At 45.4% G+C, this 19,649-nt stretch overlaps 1 long non-coding RNA gene across 1 annotated transcript; it reads left to right on the top strand.

Annotated features, from left to right (window-relative positions):
• Positions 1 to 3,926: 3,926 nt before the first annotated feature.
• LOC140711147 (uncharacterized) lies at positions 3,927 to 11,769 on the top strand. Its single transcript, XR_012092264.1, has 2 exons — positions 3,927 to 5,734; positions 9,565 to 11,769. It is a non-coding gene; the product is annotated as an uncharacterized lncRNA (long non-coding RNA).
• The last annotated feature ends 7,880 nt before the right edge of the window (positions 11,770 to 19,649 follow it).

Genomic DNA, 19,649 nt, shown 5'->3' on the forward strand with positions numbered 1-19,649 from the left:
CCCACCAAGCTCCTAGACGTTGAAGGCAGGCCAGCTCAGAGACGAAACAGCAGTCAAGAAAGAGAAGATGCAGACATGCGTCTTGATTTCAGCTCGAGCGTGCCTCTCTGCCCTGCAGCTGCACAGGCAGAAACCAGGGGCCGTGAGTCTCAGGCAGTGTGTTCGGTTCCTGGCTGGTAATCTTTTGGGAGACCATCCCATACAATTGGTGTTACACTTCTCAAAAAGGAAGTGTGAGTTTTATAGAAAAATCGATTCCGTTTGGGAGAAAGGCCTAATAAAACCACAAAAGGATAACACATTCATACAACAACAAATTCAATTCATCTGTCACAAACTGAAATCCCAAAGCCATCTGGGCACACAGCTGCTTTTCTGAGCTGAAATTCAACTTCAGTTGAGAAACAGGTCAACTTTGCTAAAAAGATTTCTTTTTCACATGCCTCCAATAAAAATTCCTTTCCCTCACTTGTCATTTTCCAGATTTAATGACTCTGTTGGCCTTTCTTTCATTTAGGCTGTGAACACTGACTACATGTCTAATACCGCCAGGACTCCAAGGGAGGCACCCTAGGGAACACAGATGACCACAGCACAGCGACAACCTCAAGGAGCACACACAGGGAAGGCAAGATGATACAATCGAAGACTTCACACAGAAAAGAACTTGGCATCCATACCCCGTCCCATTTCTAGAAAACAACGATGCTCACTTAGGAACATTTACCGAACAGCCTGCAGTGTGGAGGCAGCACGAGGGGGTTCCATGCGGGGAAGAGCACCTTCAGAAGGGGGCATGCAAGCAACGTGGAGGCAGGAGACGCCCCCACGCACAAGGGCCAGCCTGGGGGCCTGCAGAACTGCCCATGCATCTGGGAAGAGGGAGAGAGGACAAGATACTTAAATGCTCCAAAACGAATAGAAGCCTCCCAAGAACCTCCCCCGAAATGGGGCAGGGATTTACAAAAGACCAAACCGAGCATGCGCAGTTACCTGAACATAGCGCCACCAGAGCGAGCTATCAAGGAAGAAACAGGGTCACTAGAAGCCTGAGCCTCTACTCGCAGCTCTGCGACTCATTCACCCTATGACCTTGGTGAAGGCTCTTAGCTTCTGTGAGCCACAAGAGAATCATGGGAAAACAGAAGATATGAAAGTGCTCTACCTTTTTCACAGAACTGCTGAGGGAATAAAATCAGATAACGGATTTTAAAATTCTCTGTGAATTACAAAGCGAAATGCAAACGTATGAAATCATTCCTACCATTAATAACAGTACTGTAAAATTAAGAGAAGAGTTAAGACCACAGCATTTTCCATCCCCCGACTCCCGAGAGAAACAGTGAGTCCAGCTGACGTATTTGGGCAACCCCAGTATCTAGGCTTTGAGAGTCTCAAACAGCTCATGAACTCTGACAGTATCACTCCAGCCCAGTGCTCATGAAGTTCTCCAAGACAGCCAACTGACCTAAAATACTACAGCTTTTTCAGCTGGACTTGAAGCCCTCCAAGCTCACAGCACAGCTAAACAATGAAGAAGAGGTTTTCTGCCACTAGACTCAAAAGTTGGCTTTCGTAGATTCCCATAGAAAGAACATTCAAGGCCAGGCATGGCGGCGCATGCCTGTAATCCCAGCAATTTGGGAAGCCGAGGCAGGAAGATCACCTGAGGTCAGAAGTTCAAGAACAGCCTGGCCAATATGGCAAAGTCCCATCTGTACTAAAAATACAAAAATTAGCCGGGCATGCTGGCGGGCACCTGTAATTCCAGCTACTCAGGAGGCTGAGGCAGGAAAATCCCTTGAACTCAGGAGGTCGAGGTTGCAGTGAGCTGAGATCACGCCACTGCACTCCAGCCTGGGCGACAAGAGCGAAAGTCCATCTCAAAGAAAAAAAAAAAAGAAAGAGCATTCTTTTTTGCTGATGTTAAATTTCCTGTGCTTAACACAGAGAAATCATACAACACTGAAATCCTGAAAAACATATCATAAAAAGCATTTAGTGACTGAAAAGACATTCAATATAACCTGTAACAGTGAGTTCCCCTCCTCTTTCCAGCCAGCTCCACTAACGCTGTGACCCTTAACAATGCTTTCACTAACACAGAGGAAAATTAATAGGACCACTTATCCCTCTCAGCTGACAGCTAAACCACTGTTTCTCCCTGGGCTCACTAAAGATGACCTTTACCCAAAACCAGGCTGCAACGACCCTGTAGATGTTGACTAACAATTTCAAAATTCCCATATTCTTTGTCCCCTCCTAAGGAAGATGAACTGAAGTCAGGTGTCTCCAAGTCAGAACTAACAGAGGCCTTAAACATCAGATGGCCCATTCCTTTCTTTGACAACCGGGGGATTTAAAGCTGAGCTTATGGAAGAAAACAGCCTGTTTAGTAACAAAGCGAAAACCAAACCCTAGTCACCCAACCTCTGGTCCAGAACTCCTGCGACATTCCAGCACCCATACAGGATGTGTCTCCCTAACCAGAAACTCTGAAATCCACAACTTTTGAGTGCTGACGTGACGCTCAACGAAACGTTCATTGGAACAGCTCAGACTCTGAATTTTTGAATTCAGGATGCTCAACCAGCAAGTATAATACAAATATTCAAAAATCCAAAAATGTAAAGAAATCTGAGACACTTCTGGTTCCAAGCAGTTTGGATGAGGGATATTCAACGTGCATTTTTTTTTTTTCCTCTAATGAAGGAAATTAAAAACGAGGCCCAAGCAAAGTCATTCAATCCATACTAAAGTCATTCAATAGTTTAATTAGTACCCATTTAAAGTTAAGTGCTACCCGCAGATATTTAAAAGGATGAATACATACATGCCTATAATTCCAGAACTTTGGAAGGCCAAGGTGGGAGGATCACCTGATGTCAGGAGTCCAAGACCAGCCCGGCCAGCATGGTGAAACTCCATTTCTGCTATAAATGCAAAAATTAGCCAGGCGTGGTGGCGCACACCTGTTATCCCAGCTACTCGGGAGGCTGAGGCACGAGAATCGCTTGAACCTGGGGGAAGCACGTTGCAGTGAGCCGAGATCACACCACTGTACTCCAGCCTGGACCACAGAGCAAGACTCTGTCTCAAAAAAAAAAAAAAAGAAAAAGAAAAAAGAAAATTTAAATTGTGTTTTCACATGGAGCCGATGTTCCCAGAACACAAACCCTGCTCTGTGCTCCAAGGGCACACAGGGTGCCCCTTTATCTTAATGCTCACCATATTCCATGGCAGCCATTGGCACGTGTCTGTCCATCGCACTAGACTTCCTGTGCATGAGGCAGGGATCATATATTATTACCTTTCTGTCCCCAGTGTCTGGCCTAGAAGACACTCAGTAAATGATTCCTGAATTAAGTCAGTTACTAAAATATGTTAAACTTGTATTAACAAAATTGATTTAATAAGTTTGCCAATGCAGCGTTCATACCACACAGCTTAAATCTCAATCTGCGGATTTATCTTGTGTTCTGCTAGATTATCACCTATTAACATTCAGAAGGCACCTAGTATGTGCTAGGCATTACTAATTGCTGGGGACCTAGCAGTTACAAAACAACATTCCTTGTTCAAAGACAAGTTCTAGTATAAAGAGGAATAGAAGGAACAGGCTAGATTGATGAGAGAGCTAAGAAAAGGACAGGTTGCCATGGGAAGCACCTGGTCTTGTCTGGATGGTACACAGTTAACAAAGTCTGAGTGCTTCATATAGCATAAGATCATCTCCTCCAAAGAAGCGAATGAAGCTTTGATTCCCCAGTACCAGAAGTCACCATAAAGGTGTGCACAGCCACATGTTTAGTGTAGGAAGTGAAAGCAAACGAACAAACAAAGCTCCAACTTCCAGAGGCAATGGTCCAATTATGAAATCCTCTGGCTACGTTCAATTGAAATTCAAGGTATTCAAGAGGCCAATATTTAAGGCATAAATTAACCCAACCACTTAAAACTAAAGTAGTCAATGGGTAAACGTATAGTACCTTTTACACATTTATTAGCTCTTAATATTTACATTTAAATATGACGACGATGGTGTAATAACTTTATTAACTAGTTATTATGTGTTAGGCACGAAACTAAGCACTTTACACACACATTTACACGATCCTGTGAGATGATAATGACCCCTTGTCATCCCATTTCATAGATGAAAGTCAGGTTTATATAAGCTTAAAAACTTGCCCCAAATGACACAACTACTTAGCAAAACCCAGGCAGCCTGACTCCATAGGCCTTGTTTAAAGAAGTAATATTTATAAACTGTCCAGCACAGCGGTGGTACAAACAAGAGTTCAATCAATGCCTAAAGAGTACTTCATACCCAAAATCGTTTCCCGCCAATCAAACTAGACTTACTCTGGTTCTGCATAACCAACTGTCAAATTATTGTTCCATGAAGAAAAGGTGGAATGGGTAGAGATCAGAATAGAGTGAATAACTGGTCAATGTACTTCATGACAGGTAGTAACAGGATGTGGCATTTAGGCTATTTCCACACTTGTTTGCATAACACTTTTTCACAGTTCTAAAGCACAAGAACCATTCTAAGCTGGTGAAAGCGTAAGGCATGTCTATGATCCAGGACTCCAATTCACTGTGGATCAGTGGATCTCAACCTTTACTCAACCTTTAGGGTATATCAGAACCACCTGGGGGTTTTTAACAGCACTATAGCTGCCCAGGCTCCATTCCTGCAGATTCTATTTCAACTGGTCTGGAGTAAGCACGCATGTGTTTTTCACAGCCCCCCAGATGCAGCTAGGTTTGCAAACCACTGTCCAAGATGCTCTCACACTTCCGCTCCGTTCAACACACACTCACTGAGATTCTAAGCACTATGAATCGGACTAGGTTAACAAGTCAGGCTCCACTCCCTAATAATATTGTCAAAGAAAACAATATCAGAGATTTATTCCAGTCCAAACCAAATAAATTGCCGGGTGAAAAAAATGCCCTGGCATAGTTTGTCATACAAAACAACTTCCTGCGTCTTCCCGGTCCGTAGCCTAGAGACTGACTCTGAGCCATGAGAATTCAGAATCAGGGGAAAATGCCAGTTTGAGGCATCTGCCTGCCAGTTTGAGGCATCTGCCACACTCCTAGCACACCCCCAAAAGCGTCCAGCTACATTTCACATCCACTGTCCTAACAGGGGTCGAAACAGGGAAGAGCAGTGCAATACAGAAAACAGAGCCTGCTGGGCGCCAAAAGGCTGGAGAACTCCAGTCCTAGCCCTGCTACCAATCGGTCTGGTCACTTCTCTCTGGTCCTGGTGTGGCCAACAGTTATGCGCGAGGGTGAGGCCTAAAAACACAGATGTCAGGCAAGCTCCAGCATCCAAAATACATAGAAATTAAAAAGCATTAAGGTGATATCAAGGAAAGTATGCCATCAACCAGAAAAGTAACTGAAGTATTCCTTTTCCCATTCTTAAGAAATCAAAAGTGGAAGCAAAAAATTGAACAATCAGCCTACCAAGTAGACTGGGGCAACAGAATACACTCACGGATTCTGTTCACAACAGCGGGAGTGACAGACCAAAAGGAGAACGGCAGAGCGTCCCTCTCCCCTCTGTCCACTCATGCCACCAGCACGTGAGTGCGTCCACATGCAGCGCCCAGTCTCCTGTTCCACTGACGCCAGCGTCCACTCACCACAAGCCTACTAAGTGCCACATGTGCTAGGATGCTCCCTCATCTCATCACCATAGACGTCCCTGCTGGAGGTGAGTATGTGACAGACGAAAATCACGGAGGCCTAGGGAGGTTGAGACCCGCATTCCCACTGCGGTGAGGGTGTGCTTGAGAAGGACCCCACGGCTGGGCCCTCCATGCCGCTCTCCTCAGTCATCACTCCCAGACCAGAGCAGTGAGGGTGAATTTTCTTCCTCTATTTTCAGCCCCTTGGCTGACCCACCGTTCCCCAGAAAGCTATCGAGTTCTGGCAGCTCTGAGGCCACAAAGCCATAAACGCACGGGACACACAGCCCATCTGTCTCTAACGGGTCTTTTACTTGTCATGCTGGTCATTTCAAAGAGCAGATGGGTTAAGAAAGACTTGGCGAGTTACCACGAAATGACCCCTCCACTCCTTCCTGGGGGAAGGGTGACTAGCGAGCAGTCAGGCCGGCTTTCTTCCCCCACTCCCTGCATTCCTGTCCCCAAGGAGCCACAGACATTCCCACCAAATAGAGGCAGGAGACAGCCGCCTCCTTCCTACAGCTGGAGGGGGGAAGGGTCCTCTCGGGCCTTTCTAACTGCATGAAAACCAAACTGTGAGCTGTACTGACCCGGGCCTCACCCATGTTGCAGTCACGTACAACACAGGTGCCCAGTGGTATCATCAGGCAGAACTACGAATGTGCTTTCCATCGTTTTCATACAATGATTCCAGAACCGCTATCCACACAGTTCCACTTCTCACACATACGACGTACTTCACGGATTACACAGCATGTTCACCATGGCCCTCATCTGCTCCTCCCAGCAGCCTTGTGTGATCCCTTGAGTATGTTTTCCCATCTCCATTTCTTAAGAAATGGAGTTTCTGAGGTTATGAAATCAAAACTTTCCCAAGAACATCCAGCTAGTGTTAGAACCAGGATATGAGGGCTTCTGATTCTAGAACCGGTATTTGTGCCACTATTCCACATGGGCCCCTCCAGGGATTTCTGCCTGATCTGAAAATGCAGACAGCAAATCCGTCTCTCTACAGTCCTGGGGTTCCCTATAGACAAGAAGTCAAACTTCTAACACAAAGCTTATACTTATTTGGAAGGCTACCTGGGATATTTCTTTTAAGTTAGTTTGTTCATGTTTTGGAAAGATTGTTCCAATGGCAATGTGGGGCATGAAGTGTAGAAAGGATTCCATGATGAGACAGAGAAACAATTTGGTGGCTCTTACAACGGTTCAAATGAGGCATGAGGTGCAACCAGAAAGGACAGAGGGAAAATGCATTGGAAAGAAATGCAAAATGAAGTCCACTCAGACCCAGGATGGAAAAAAGGGGAGTAAACATGATGGTGGTTTCTAGTTTGAAAGACTGATGAACAAGGATGTCATTAACTACTACAGAGTGGTATCTGGGGTCTGGGTGCACCAGTTTGTTTAACCATTCACCTGCTGAGCAGTCTCCAGGTTGTTTCCAGTTTCCAGCCTTTATAAATAATGCTGCTATGAACAGATACATATAGGCTTTTGTGTGAACATAAGTCTTCATTTCTCTGGGATAACTGCCCATGAATGTGAGTGCTGCATCCTATGGCAATTGCACATTGAGTTTTTTAAGAAACTGTCAAGCTGTTTTCCAGAATGGCTGTACCGTCTTCCATTCCCACCAGCCAAGTGTGAGTGATCCCGTTTCCCCGCGTCCTCACCAGCATTGGTCTTGTTACTACTTTTTATTTTAGGCATTCTGATAGGTGTATAGTGACGTGCCTTTAGTGTGCATTTTTCTGATAGCTCATGATGTTGAACAGCTTTTCATGTGCTTATATGTTATCTGAAATGTCTCTTCAGGTCTTTTATTCATTTTCAAACTAGATGATTCGGTTTCACTGCTGAATTTGGATAGTTATTTATATATTATAGATATGAGGCCTTTATCAGACATGTGGTTTGCAAATAGTTTCTCCCAGTCTCTAGCTCCTCTTTTCATCTTTATTTTGCATTTTACATTTTAGTCTATGATCCATTTTGAGTTAATTTTTGTACTAGGTATGAGGTTTAGAGAAGAGTTCAGGTTTTTTTCCTATGAATAATCAGGTAGCCAGTAAGTTTTTTTAAGAGACAAGGTCTCACTCTGTCACCCAGGCTGGAATGCAATGACAAGGTCAGAGCTCACTGCAGCCTTGACTCCTGGGCTCAAGTTATCCTCCCGCCTCAGCCTCCTGGAGTAGCTGGGACCACAGGCAGGTGCCACCATGACCAGTTAATTTTTTTAGTTTTTGTAGAGACAGGGTCTTGTACCATGTTACCCAGGCTGGTGTGGAACTCCTAGGCTCAAGTCATCATCCCACTTATATGGGGCCAGGCAGTGGCACATGCCTCTAATCACAGCACTTTGGGAGGATGAAGCAGGAGAATCACTTGAATCCAGGAATCCCAGACCAGCCTGAGCAACAGAGGGAGGCCCTGTCTCTGCAAAACATTTTAAACATTAGCTGGGCATGGTGTTGTACACCTGTGGTCCCAGCTACTTGGGAGGCTGAGGTGGGAGGATCTCTCGAGCCTATGAGGCTGAGGCTGCAGTGAGCCATGATCGCACCACTACACTCCAGCCTGGGAGAAAGTGAGACCCTGTCTCAAAAAAAAAAAAAAAAAGAAAAGAAAAGCTAGAGCATCACCCATATTAAAGACAGGTATTGTCTTTTTGATAATTTAATTACAGTTATATAATGGACATGTAAAATATCCAGTTTGGAAGTTTGAAAAATACATAACTTTAAGTATTCTTACCTTAAAATTCTGATTCCTACCTATCTCATACTGTTTACATAAGTATCACAATGCCGGGACAACAACTAAAAATGTGTACGAGGGAGAAAACTGAGCATGTATGCCTATTAATTCAGGTATATTTCCCCCTTATTACATAAAAAGGTCATCACGGCAAATCCCTGTGACTGTATCTAAAGCAAGCCTACAGTTTTACTTCTCTGTATTATAAAATGCAAGGCTAAAATTCAAATACTAAACATTTCCTGAAGCCAAGGGTAGTTTACCTAAAATAAATGCCTAGGGTCTATATAAAAAATATGAAAAAGCTAGCTACTTCATAGTCATTCCAATCTAAGTTCAGTTTTTTCTTTTTTAATTGACACATAATTGTGTACTGTACATATGTATGTAGTACACATGGTGATGTTATAATACATGTATTGTAGGTGATCAGCATAATTAGCATATCCACCATCTCAAACATTTATCATTTCTTTGTGTTGGCAACGTTCAATACCCTTCCTCCAGTTATCTGGAAATATATATATACACACACACACACACACATATTTTTTTTTTTTGAGACAAAGTCTTACTCTGTTGCCCAGGCTACAGGGCAGTGGTGTGATCTCAGCTCACTGCAACATCTGCTTCCCAGGTTCAAGCTATTCTCCTGCCTCAGCCTCCCTGGTAGCTGGGATTACACAGGCACTCACCACTATGCCCAGCTAATTTTTGTATTTTTAGTAGAGATGGGGTTTCACCACGTTGGCCAGGCTAGTCTCAAACTCCTGACCTCAGGTGATCCACCCACCTCAGCCTCCCAAAGTGCTAGGATTACAGGCATGAGCCACCGCGCCCAGTCTGAAACTATATATTCTTGTTAACTATAGTCATCCTATGTTATAGAACACTAGAACTTATTCCTATCCAGCTAGAATTTTGTATCCTTTAACACATTTCTCCCTATCTCCCTCTTCCCCCACCCTTCTCACCCTCTAGGATCCTCTGTCTACTTTCAACTTCAATGAGATCCACTCTTTTTTGCCTTCCACATAAGAGAACATGTGCTGTGTAACTATCTGTCTCTGGCTTATTTCATAATATCTTCCAGTTCCATCCACATTGCTGAGAATAACAGGACTTCATCTTGTGTTATGGCTGAATAGTATGCTACTGTGTATAAAGACCACATTTTCTCTATCCATCATCTGCTGTTGGACACCGAGGCTGATTCCGTATCTTGGCTATGGTGAACAGTGCTGTAGGAAACAGAGGTGCGGATGCCCCTCTGACACTGATTTCCTTTTCTTTGGGTATCTACACTGTAGTGGGACTGCTGGATCACACTGTAATTTCATTTGCAGTTTTCTGAGGAACCTCCATACTGTTTGCCATAGTGGGTGCCTTAGCTTACTCTTACTCTTTCTCTTTTTTCTCTTCGAGACAGAGTCTCACTGTTGCCCAGGCTGGAGTATAGTGGTGTAACCTCGGCTTGCTCACTGTAGCATCTGCCTCCCAGGTTCAAGTGGTTCTCATGCCTCAGCCTCCTGAGTAGCTGGGATTACTGGCACCCGCCACTGCACCTGGCAAATTTTTGTATTTTTTTGTAGAGATGGGGTTTCACAACATTGGCCAGGCTGGTCTTGAACTCCTGGCCTCAAGTGACCCACCCACCTCAGCCGCCCAACAGTGCTGGGATTACAGGTGTGATCCACCGCTCCCAGATAATTTTTGTGTTTTTAGTAGAGACGGGGTTTCACCATGTTGGCCAGGCTGGTTTCAAACTCCTGACCTCAAGTGATCTGCCCGCCTCCGCCTCCCAAAGTGCTGGGATGTCAGCGTGCGCCCCACGCCCAGCCAGCTGCTCTAGTTTACACCCCCCTACAGTGTGTAAGAGCTCCCTTGTCTCCATATCCTCGCCAGGATTTTTTGTCTTTTTGGTAATACTCATCCTGACAGGTGAGATGATACCTCACTGTGGTTTTGATTTGCATTTCTCTGATTATAAGTGATACTAAGAATTTTTCTCACATATTTTTTGGCCATTTGCATGTCTTCTTTAAAGAAATGTCTGTTCTGTTGGGTGTGGTGACACAAACCTGTAAGCCCAGTACTCAGAACGCTAAGGCAGGAGGACAGCTTGAGCCTAGACCAGCCTAGGCTGCATAGTGAAATCCTAGATCAAAAAAGGAGGAGGAGGAGGAGGAAGAGGAGGAGGAGGAGTAAGAAGAAGAAGAAGAAGAAGAAGAAGAAGAAGAAGAAGAAGAAGAAGAAGAAGAAGAAGAAGAAGAAGACGACGACGACGAAGAAGAAGAAGACGACGACGACGAAGAAGAAAAAAGAAATAGCTTTGTCTGTTCAGCTTTTTGACCTCCAAAAATTAACAGCCCATTTTGGAATCTGATGACCTGCCTGATTCAGAGACAATCTGTGTTTGGTTCTACTCTGCTACTTCCTATGTGACTTTGGGAAGTTCCCTTAGCCACTTTGAGCTCAACTTCCTCAACATTAACCAGGAATAAGTGCCACCTGCCTCTGCTGGTTAACGCTGAGGACTGAAAGGAGAACCTCCAGAACGCCACTTGACAATGCCACCTGATGGAAGCCCCTCAATGCGGGGCTGGTAGGATCATCTGAAGCTAAGTACAACTTTCCTTTCCACTTTCCCAGGCTCATTCTGCATACGATTAGAAAGGAATAGCGAATAAAGGAAACCAAAATACTTGCTTAATTTTTTATAAGAAATTTTTAAAAAGTGGGGGTGGTGGAAAAATAGGAGGGAGACGAGGGGAAGGAAAAGCAGCCGGTCACAAGTTCTAGTCCAGAGCTCATCCCCGGCCTCCTCACTCAGGCAATCACCAGTCCCCACCTCCTGGGGAGGGGTACTTTCTCGGCGGGCTTCACCCACATGGAAGGCACTGCCACAGGTGTTCAGAAACCAGGAGCACCTTGAAATGGGCAATGTGCTTTGGGTAGGAGACCTACAATTTCCTCAAAGAAACCACGGCACAAAAGTGACCCACATAGGAGGTAACCAACGGCTGTAAATACTTGGTGGCAAAAACTGATGTCATACCTTGTGTACAGGAGACACACACCAAATAAAACTTGCCAAAATAGCAGAGAAAAAAATACAGCAGACATCCAGTACCATTCTGTTACAGAAATATTTATATCCCAAAGCCAGGGACCTCTCTGGAACACTGCCTTTATTTCCATGTTTCATGGAAGATGTTTGAGTGCACTCACGTGTGTCTCAACAAACTTCCAGTCCCTGCTCTAAACCCTGTGGCTCCTCAGCAAAACCCAAAAACAAGTATCAGTTTTCCTTCCAAATGGGAAATTTCCTGACCTAACGAAACCAGCATCAAATCCACTTATTATGAGATAGCTGATTACAGGCGAAGCCCTCTAGTCCCAGGATGACTCCCCTCCTGCAGGAGCGGGAAGGATGGCCATAGCACTGGCCTTCCAGACCACATCTCCAGGTAGTTCGAAACCATGGCTGCTCAGGTGAGCCATGATAAAAATCTTAACCAAGTATCTCTGAAAAGTGTACATGTCAAGAGCCACACCTCGAACCAGACTCAGCAGAAATGGACGTTGCAAGGTTTGTTCAGAGACCTCTTCTCCATACCCCCTCTCCCCGGGACCTCCCTCCTTGCACTAGGGGTCCAGGGCCAATGGACCGCTCCCTTACCTCTAGCCCAGTGCATTTTCAGGAACAGCTCCCAGACTGTACCAGACCCTGAAATGTATTCACTGAATGCACTATTTCTTCAAATGATCATAAATCACCTGACTATAACAACAATTGTTTTAAAAGTTTTCTCTCTCTCTGTTGGGAATCGTGCCATGAGTTTGAGCAAGCAGCTTTGCTTCTCTCTACTGCAATCCTATCATTTGCAAAATGTTAACAATTACTGTGTTCACCCATAGCATTGTTGTAAAAAGCCTTAAGATCCACTTCATGTAGTCTGCCTGGAGCACAGACCCTGTCATATGGCAAACGTCCACTGAAGGTGAGTTATCTGTAGCTATTAGTACCTAGCACTCCAGCGAACAAAAGGAGTCGATCAGGTCTCATCGTATCACCATGAAAGGATGTCCATGTAGACTGCGCAGTGGGAGTAGGGGGACTCAGTGTTTATCAGGTACTATTTTGTGTTTTACAAAGTGTACATATATATTTGTAGGTACACTGGAAAAGATCTGGAAGGAAATACACCCAGTGTTAATAGTGACTACCCCAAAGACACATTCATCCAAACAAACAGAAAAACACTCACTATCTTTCTGTCTTCCATATCATTTGAACTATTTTCAATAAGCATCTATGGCTTTTGTAAAGTTTTTGAAAGGAATTTATTGCATTTTTTTCTGGAGAAACAAGCAGGAGCATGAGAAAGGTGGAAACAGAAGGTAAAATGGAATGGGACTCAATGGAATTGAGTCCAAGCCAGGCTCAGCAGGCACACGAACCACACACCTCTCACTACAACTCAACACCAGCTCTCTCTTCTCTTGATCCAATGGCCCAAGACTTAGAGATAAAATGTTTATTGTGATCACATCAATCACACCACGGAGCTTGGAACCACCCTTCAAACTCCTCTGGTTCTGTGTACCTGCCCAGGGCTGTTAGCTTTCCTCCTGTGTCTTTGGCTGGCCTGTAATCCCCTAGTGGTGGAAATGCACCCTGACACTTAGCCATCATCCCTACAACACTCAGCACCGCATAGAGACCAGGGCAGTGATGTCCACTCGGACTGTGATTCTACTTATAAAGCAAAGGACCAGGGACCAGATGCGACTTGTCTTTGGTAACTCACCAGCTGTTGCTGGAACCAGAACAAACTCGGGTCTCCCGATGCCCAGAAAAGAACTAGTGCCTCTCCCACTAGAAAAGTGATGAAAATGTTTTGCTTGCTGTGAAAAGATGTACTACTGGAGAAGATGGGTGCAAGTTCTCATGGAGGCACTCAGCCCAGATCACCAGGAAACAGGGCTGCAGGATGAGACACTCCGCCCAGATCACCAGGAAACAGGGCTGCTGGATGAGACACTCGGCCCAGATCACCAGGAAACGGGGCTGCCAGATGAGATACTCGGCCCGGGTCACTAGGAAACAGGGCTGCCGGATGAGACACTAAGCCCATCCACCGGAAAGGAAATCTGGCAGGGCAGTGGAGGGAAATTCACACAGCCCAAGGACAGCAACAGCATGAACAAAACAAGAAATACCTGACTGGAAAGCCATAGCCTGGCTAGCAAATTCGAAACAGAGCCACAGTCCTAGCAGCACACATCACTGCAACACAGAGCTTCAGTCAGTGTGCGCACACTTTAAGTAGAAATGTAAAATGTCCATGTTTTTGGAACAAGCGGGCTATTTTTGTGTGTGTGTGTGTGTGTGTGTGTGTATGTGTGTGTGTGTGTGTGTGTATCTGTGTGGGTGTGTGTGTGGGTGTGTGTGTGTATCTGTGTGTGTGTGTGTGTGTGATGTCAAAGAAAACAGCTGAGAAGAAACTGTTGACAAGGAAATAGAAATAGGCGCCCTTACACATTGACAGTGAGATAACGGTATGGCCCTAACGGAAGGGAATCCGGCAACACCCATCAATATTTAAAATGTGCAGAACCCTGGATCCCACAATTCCATTTCTAGCAATGCATCCTATGAACATATTCACGCAAATATGCAAGAATTATGTACAACTCAGCATTGATTAATCCAAACGGTTGGGAACAACCTAAATACTTAGCAGTGGGGAACTGGTGGAGAAACGTGTTTATCTTATGCCAACATCTGTGTTTTTAAAAACAAGACACATAGGCTGGGCACGGTGGCTCATGCGTGTAATCCCAGCACTTTGAGAGGCTGAGGCAGGTGGATCACGAGGCCAAGACATCCAAACCATCCTGGCCAACATGGTGAAACCTCGTCTATACTGAAAATACAAAAATTATCTGGGCGTGGTGGAGCACATCTGTAGTCCCAGCTACACAGGAGGTTGAGGCAGGAGAATCGCTTGAACCCGGGAGGCGGAGGTTGCAGTGAGCCGAGATCACGCCAGCCTGGTGACAGAGCAAGACTCTGCCTTGGAAAAACAAACAAACAAACAAAAACTGGCAACAGTGGTCACAGGCCAGTGATGGGAGTAGGACTGCCTTTCACTCTCCAGTACGTTTTGAATGTCGTTCATATTACATATTCAAAATATATGGCTACAGCAAATATTTTCAAAGTAACTATGAAAAACTGGGAAAATAATATCTAACACACAGAACTGCTGTATAATTAAAGGATGAAAAACAGGCACTATCAGAGTTCAAAGGAAGAAAGATTAATTCTAGCTTGGATGTCAGAGCGGGGATCGTGTAAAGGAAGTGAGTATTTCAAGTCTTGAAGGATGGAGAAGATTTAAAGAGGCAGAAGTGTGGCGATGATGTCCCAGATGGAGATAAGAACATAGGCGAAGACCATAGCCCAGATGGAGATAAGAACATAGGCGAAGAACATGGCCCAGATGGAGATAAGAACATAGGCAAAGACGATGACGAGATGAGAAGGTATAAATTCTAAGTGCAGCTCTCAGGCTGGGCTTCAGAACAGGGCTTAGGCAACAAGCTGGAGTGCAAGGCTGATGGCGGGAATGGAAACACTGAAACTCAAACTTGCATATCACGCCCTGATCATGAGCCTTGAATGCGAAGCCAGGGAACCCGTCCTTGATCTTAACAATGAAAAATCACTGGGCCAGGTGTGGCGGCTCATGCCTGTAATCCAGTGCTTTGAGAGGCTGAGCGAGAGGACTGCTTGAGGCCAGGAGTTTGAAACCACTCTGGACAACACGGCAAGACTCTGTCCTTACAAAAAATTTAAAAATTAGCTAGGCAGGATAGCACACCTGTAGTCCCAGCTACTCAGGAGGCTGAGGCGGGAGGATCACCTGAGCCCAGGAATTTAGGGTTACAGTGAGCTGTCATGGCACGCCTGCATTCCAGCCTGAGCAACAGAGCAAGGGCAAGTCTCAAAAATCAAATCAAATGAAATAAAATCACTACAAGTTTGTATAGACATAAAGTATAAAATCATACCATATATGATTTAATCCAGCTATATAATATAAATTAGAAGGGGAAAAGAGAAATTAGGAAGCTATTATAAGAAAACAAGACTCAACTAAGACATGAGCAAAGGCCCTCGGCTCACAGTGCTATCTTTATATAAAGGAATGAACTACCACATTTATTTTCATGGCATCACCAATTCAGATACAGGCTACAGTATTCTGGAACCATCTCTGTATCAGTCAAATCAGATGGCCATAATACCGTAGGCAAATACCATCAAAAACACCATAGGCTGTGTGGTTTAAGCATTAGTTTATTTCTCACAGCTCGGGAGGCTGGAAGTCCAAGATCAAAGTGTCGGCCAACTCAGTTCCAGGACAGGGACCTCTTCCTGGCTTGCAGACAGCCATCTTTCTTCTTGTTTCCTCACACCAGGGCAGTGAGAGCTCTCTGCTTTCTCTTTTTATTTTTGAGAAAGTGTCTCACTCTGTCACCAGGCTGGAGTGCAGTGGCACAATCTCAGCTCACTGCAACCTCCGACTCCCTGGTTCAAGCAACTCTCCTGCCTCAGCCCCCCGAGTAGCTGGGATTACAGGCACGTGCCACCACACCCAACTAATTTTTGTATTTTTAGTAGAAACAGGATTTCAGGATGGTCTCAATCTCCTGACCTCGTGATCTGCCCACCTCGGACTCCCAAAGTGCTGAGATTACAGGTGTGAGCCACCACACCCGGCCTGGTTTCTCTTCTTCTAAGGGCACCAATCCTGTCAGACCAGGGCCCACGCTCATGACCTCATCTAACCCTAATCACCTCCCAAAGGTCCTACCCCCTAATACCATCACACAGGCAGTTAGAGCTCCAGTACAAGAATCTGGGGGAGACATAAACATTCAGTTTATAACAATGTCTTTTCAATCCTGTTGAAAAAAACAACCAAATGAGTAGGCGACAAAGTACCTTATATGTAAACAAGTCAGGACTTTTCATATTTCTGCTAACACATTTAGGTCAATTTAAAATGTCTGATAGCAAGAGTCAGAAGCAGAGATAAATGAAAGTTAGTTACTCTGCATTTTAGGCCCACATTGCGCTGTCTTCCAATGACATTGTGGCACAAAGAACACTGCTTTCTATTCCTGGTTTTCCCTGTATTTCCCTGTATTTTTCTGTATTTTAACTGGAAAATTTCCCTGTATTTCTGTTTATCTCTAAAATCACTTGGTTGACTTAGCAGACCTCCAAGGTCCCTTCCATTCACAAATTCCACAAATAACTTCCTACCAACAGAGGCTACACAAATAAACTACACTGACGAAGGGGAAAGCTAACACTAGCAAACAATGAGATACACACAAGGTAAGACGTATAGAGAACTGGATCAACCACAAACTGGTGGACGATGAGCCGGCGGTGCATAAAAACACATTCCCTAACGATGGACAGAGAGGCAATGGCGCCGAGGTAGTATTGTTGAAGATTTCCTCTTTTAAATCTTCAAGATAAATGGCCCCATTGTTTATATTCATTCTGATTCAATGTGAATGTGAAAACTTCCTCCAAGGGACACAGACATCTAAAATCTTCCCAATGTATCCAATTTGTCACTTGATATTTTTACTGACAAGAAAAATGAGGGACTGAATATACAAACAGGTCTTGCCTGATCATATGTAGAAAGACAGAACTCAGATCACAACCTGTAGCTGCCCACCCAGGAAACCAATCCCCTATCTACAGTCAACAGCCAGGAGGCCAGCCAGGCTAGCACATCAGACAGGAAGCCAGACTGCTCTCTCTCCACAACCCAGAGACTAAACCACAACTCTGTCCCAGGTGACCAGGACTTGACTCAAAACTGACAGCCACCCTAATTTTGGCCCATGTTTCCAGTTAGGATCATTCAGAGAAAGCCAAATATGCCCCTAACCAATCACATAGGACACCCCACTTCTGCACAGCCGCCTCCAGCCCCCACAACAGCCTCCACTGGGAGCCGTTCTTTCCATCCTGAAGCTTCCCCACTCCTCATCCGCCACTCACTTGCATGTCAGTCCCTGCCACACACAAGTGACGGTGCCGACTCTCTTGCCACAGCAGCTCTGAGAAAGTCGCCTCTGCCTGTCTCATGTGAACGGCTTTCCTTCATTTTCCTCAAAGAATAAGTCTTAAATGAGGGGCTTCTCTATATGGTCAAGCTACACAATTCAGAAGTCCAGCATGGCAGATTCCAAGCCTGGAAAGACCATACACCCCTCAGGTGCTCTTTCCACAAAACACAGCTTCCTTGAGTTCTTCAGTCACTCCGACCAACCAGGGAAGGAACCACGTGTTATGGAAAGATCAAGGGCCTTGAAGTCAAACTTCTGAGTTCATCCAGTACTTCATCTTTCAACTTAAGAAATTACATGGCCTTGGCCAGGCTGGTGGCTCGCATCTGTAATCCCAGCACTTGGGGAGGCTGAGTTGGGTGGATCACCCAAAGTTGGGAGTTCAAGGCCAGCGTAACCAACACAGAAAAACCCCATCCCTACTCAAAATACAAAATCAGCCCGGCGTGGTGGCGCATACCTGTCATCCCAGCTACTCGGGAGGCTGAGGCAGGAGAATCACTTGAACCTGGGAAGCAGAGTTTGTGGTGAGCCGAGATCGCACCATTGCACTCCAGCCTGGGCAAGAAGAGCAAAACTGTCTCAAAAACAAAACGAAACAAAACAAATGATGTGACCTTGAACAATTTTCTTAACTTCTCTAAGCCTCTATCTTCATCTTCAATAACATAATTTTACCTCCAAGATTGCATTAAATGGAATCCCACATGTAAACCAGCTGGCAAATATTAGGGGCCCTACAGCTGTGCGCTGCTACTGCCGCCCCACTTTACCCCAAGGGAGAAGCGCAAGATGTCCAGAAAAAGCCTGTTGATCCCTACACCTCAGCATCCTGTGTTCACACAAGGCGCAGTGGCATCCAGACTTACCGGGGTCACCCAAATACAAGACATGGTTTGATTTTTCAACTTAGGTACACATGGCTTCTAACGTTCACCATATGTGATCCATAATTTAGAAGAGATTTTCCTACACTACCCTGTGGTTCTATTTTAGTAGACTTAGATGTGCCATAATAGCTCACTCTCTTAAGCCCTCTTCAGTATCAAAAACAAAACTTTCATCTGTAACACAGTCATCAACAGTGAAAGTGGAAAAGGCACCTATGAGTCAAAATGACCCTCGGCCCCGCCCTGCCCCACCCTACAAAAAGCTGTTCAGGAGGATTTGGGCTGCTTATGAGAACGCTGTCTGTATTCCCAGGGACAGACAAACGCCTACCCTGGTTAGAAGCTGCGCTGCTCAGCCTCCAGGGTAGAAAGTGCCCAAACCCTCTACCCAAGGAGAAGAGAAGCAAATGGGGTGGCTAGGTTCCAGGATGTGGACTGTTTAGTGTGGTTTCTGCAGTCCAGGTCACCGCCATGGGTGAAGCTCTTCCTTCCTTCTTTTCAACCCAAGTGGCCAAGGTCCTACGGCTGCTGTAGGGCCTCTTCCCTATGAGTCAGCCCAGCCATTCCCCTTCCCTTTCCTTCTGTTTTTTTGAGACGAAGTCTCGCTCTGTCACCCAAGCTGTAGTGCAGTGGCATAATCTTAGCTCACTGCCACCTCTGCATCCCGGGTTCAAGCAATTCTCTTGCCTCAGCCTCCCAAGTACCTGGGATTACAGGCACCCGCCAAAACGCCCAGCTAATTTTCATATTTTCAGTAGAGACGTAGTTTCAACTTGTTGGCCAGGCTGCTCTCGAATTCCCGACCTCAGGTGATCCACCTGTCTCGGCCTCCCAAAGTGCTGGGATTACAGGCATGAGCCACTGCGTCTGGCCGAGTCAGCCCAGCCATCCTGACTTTTTGTTCTGGTAAAATTACTCTCTTCTACATCTACCTTCCAAGTAGCTAAATCAGAGATCTGGCCCTTGGGGCAGGCTTGAAGAATCCCTGTTTTTGGTCCTCAAGAGGTCCTACCAGGGTCTGGGACAATTCCAAGACTTGTGCTCTGAAAGAGGAAAGAAACCTCACATACACGGCTCTCGCAGAGCTCAGGCAAGGCTTGGGAGGGCCCTAAGGTTT

This window comes from Chlorocebus sabaeus, unplaced genomic scaffold (assembly GCF_047675955.1).
Source record: "Chlorocebus sabaeus isolate Y175 unplaced genomic scaffold, mChlSab1.0.hap1 unalloc_scaffold_219, whole genome shotgun sequence".
Lineage (NCBI taxonomy): Eukaryota > Metazoa > Chordata > Mammalia > Primates > Cercopithecidae > Chlorocebus > Chlorocebus sabaeus.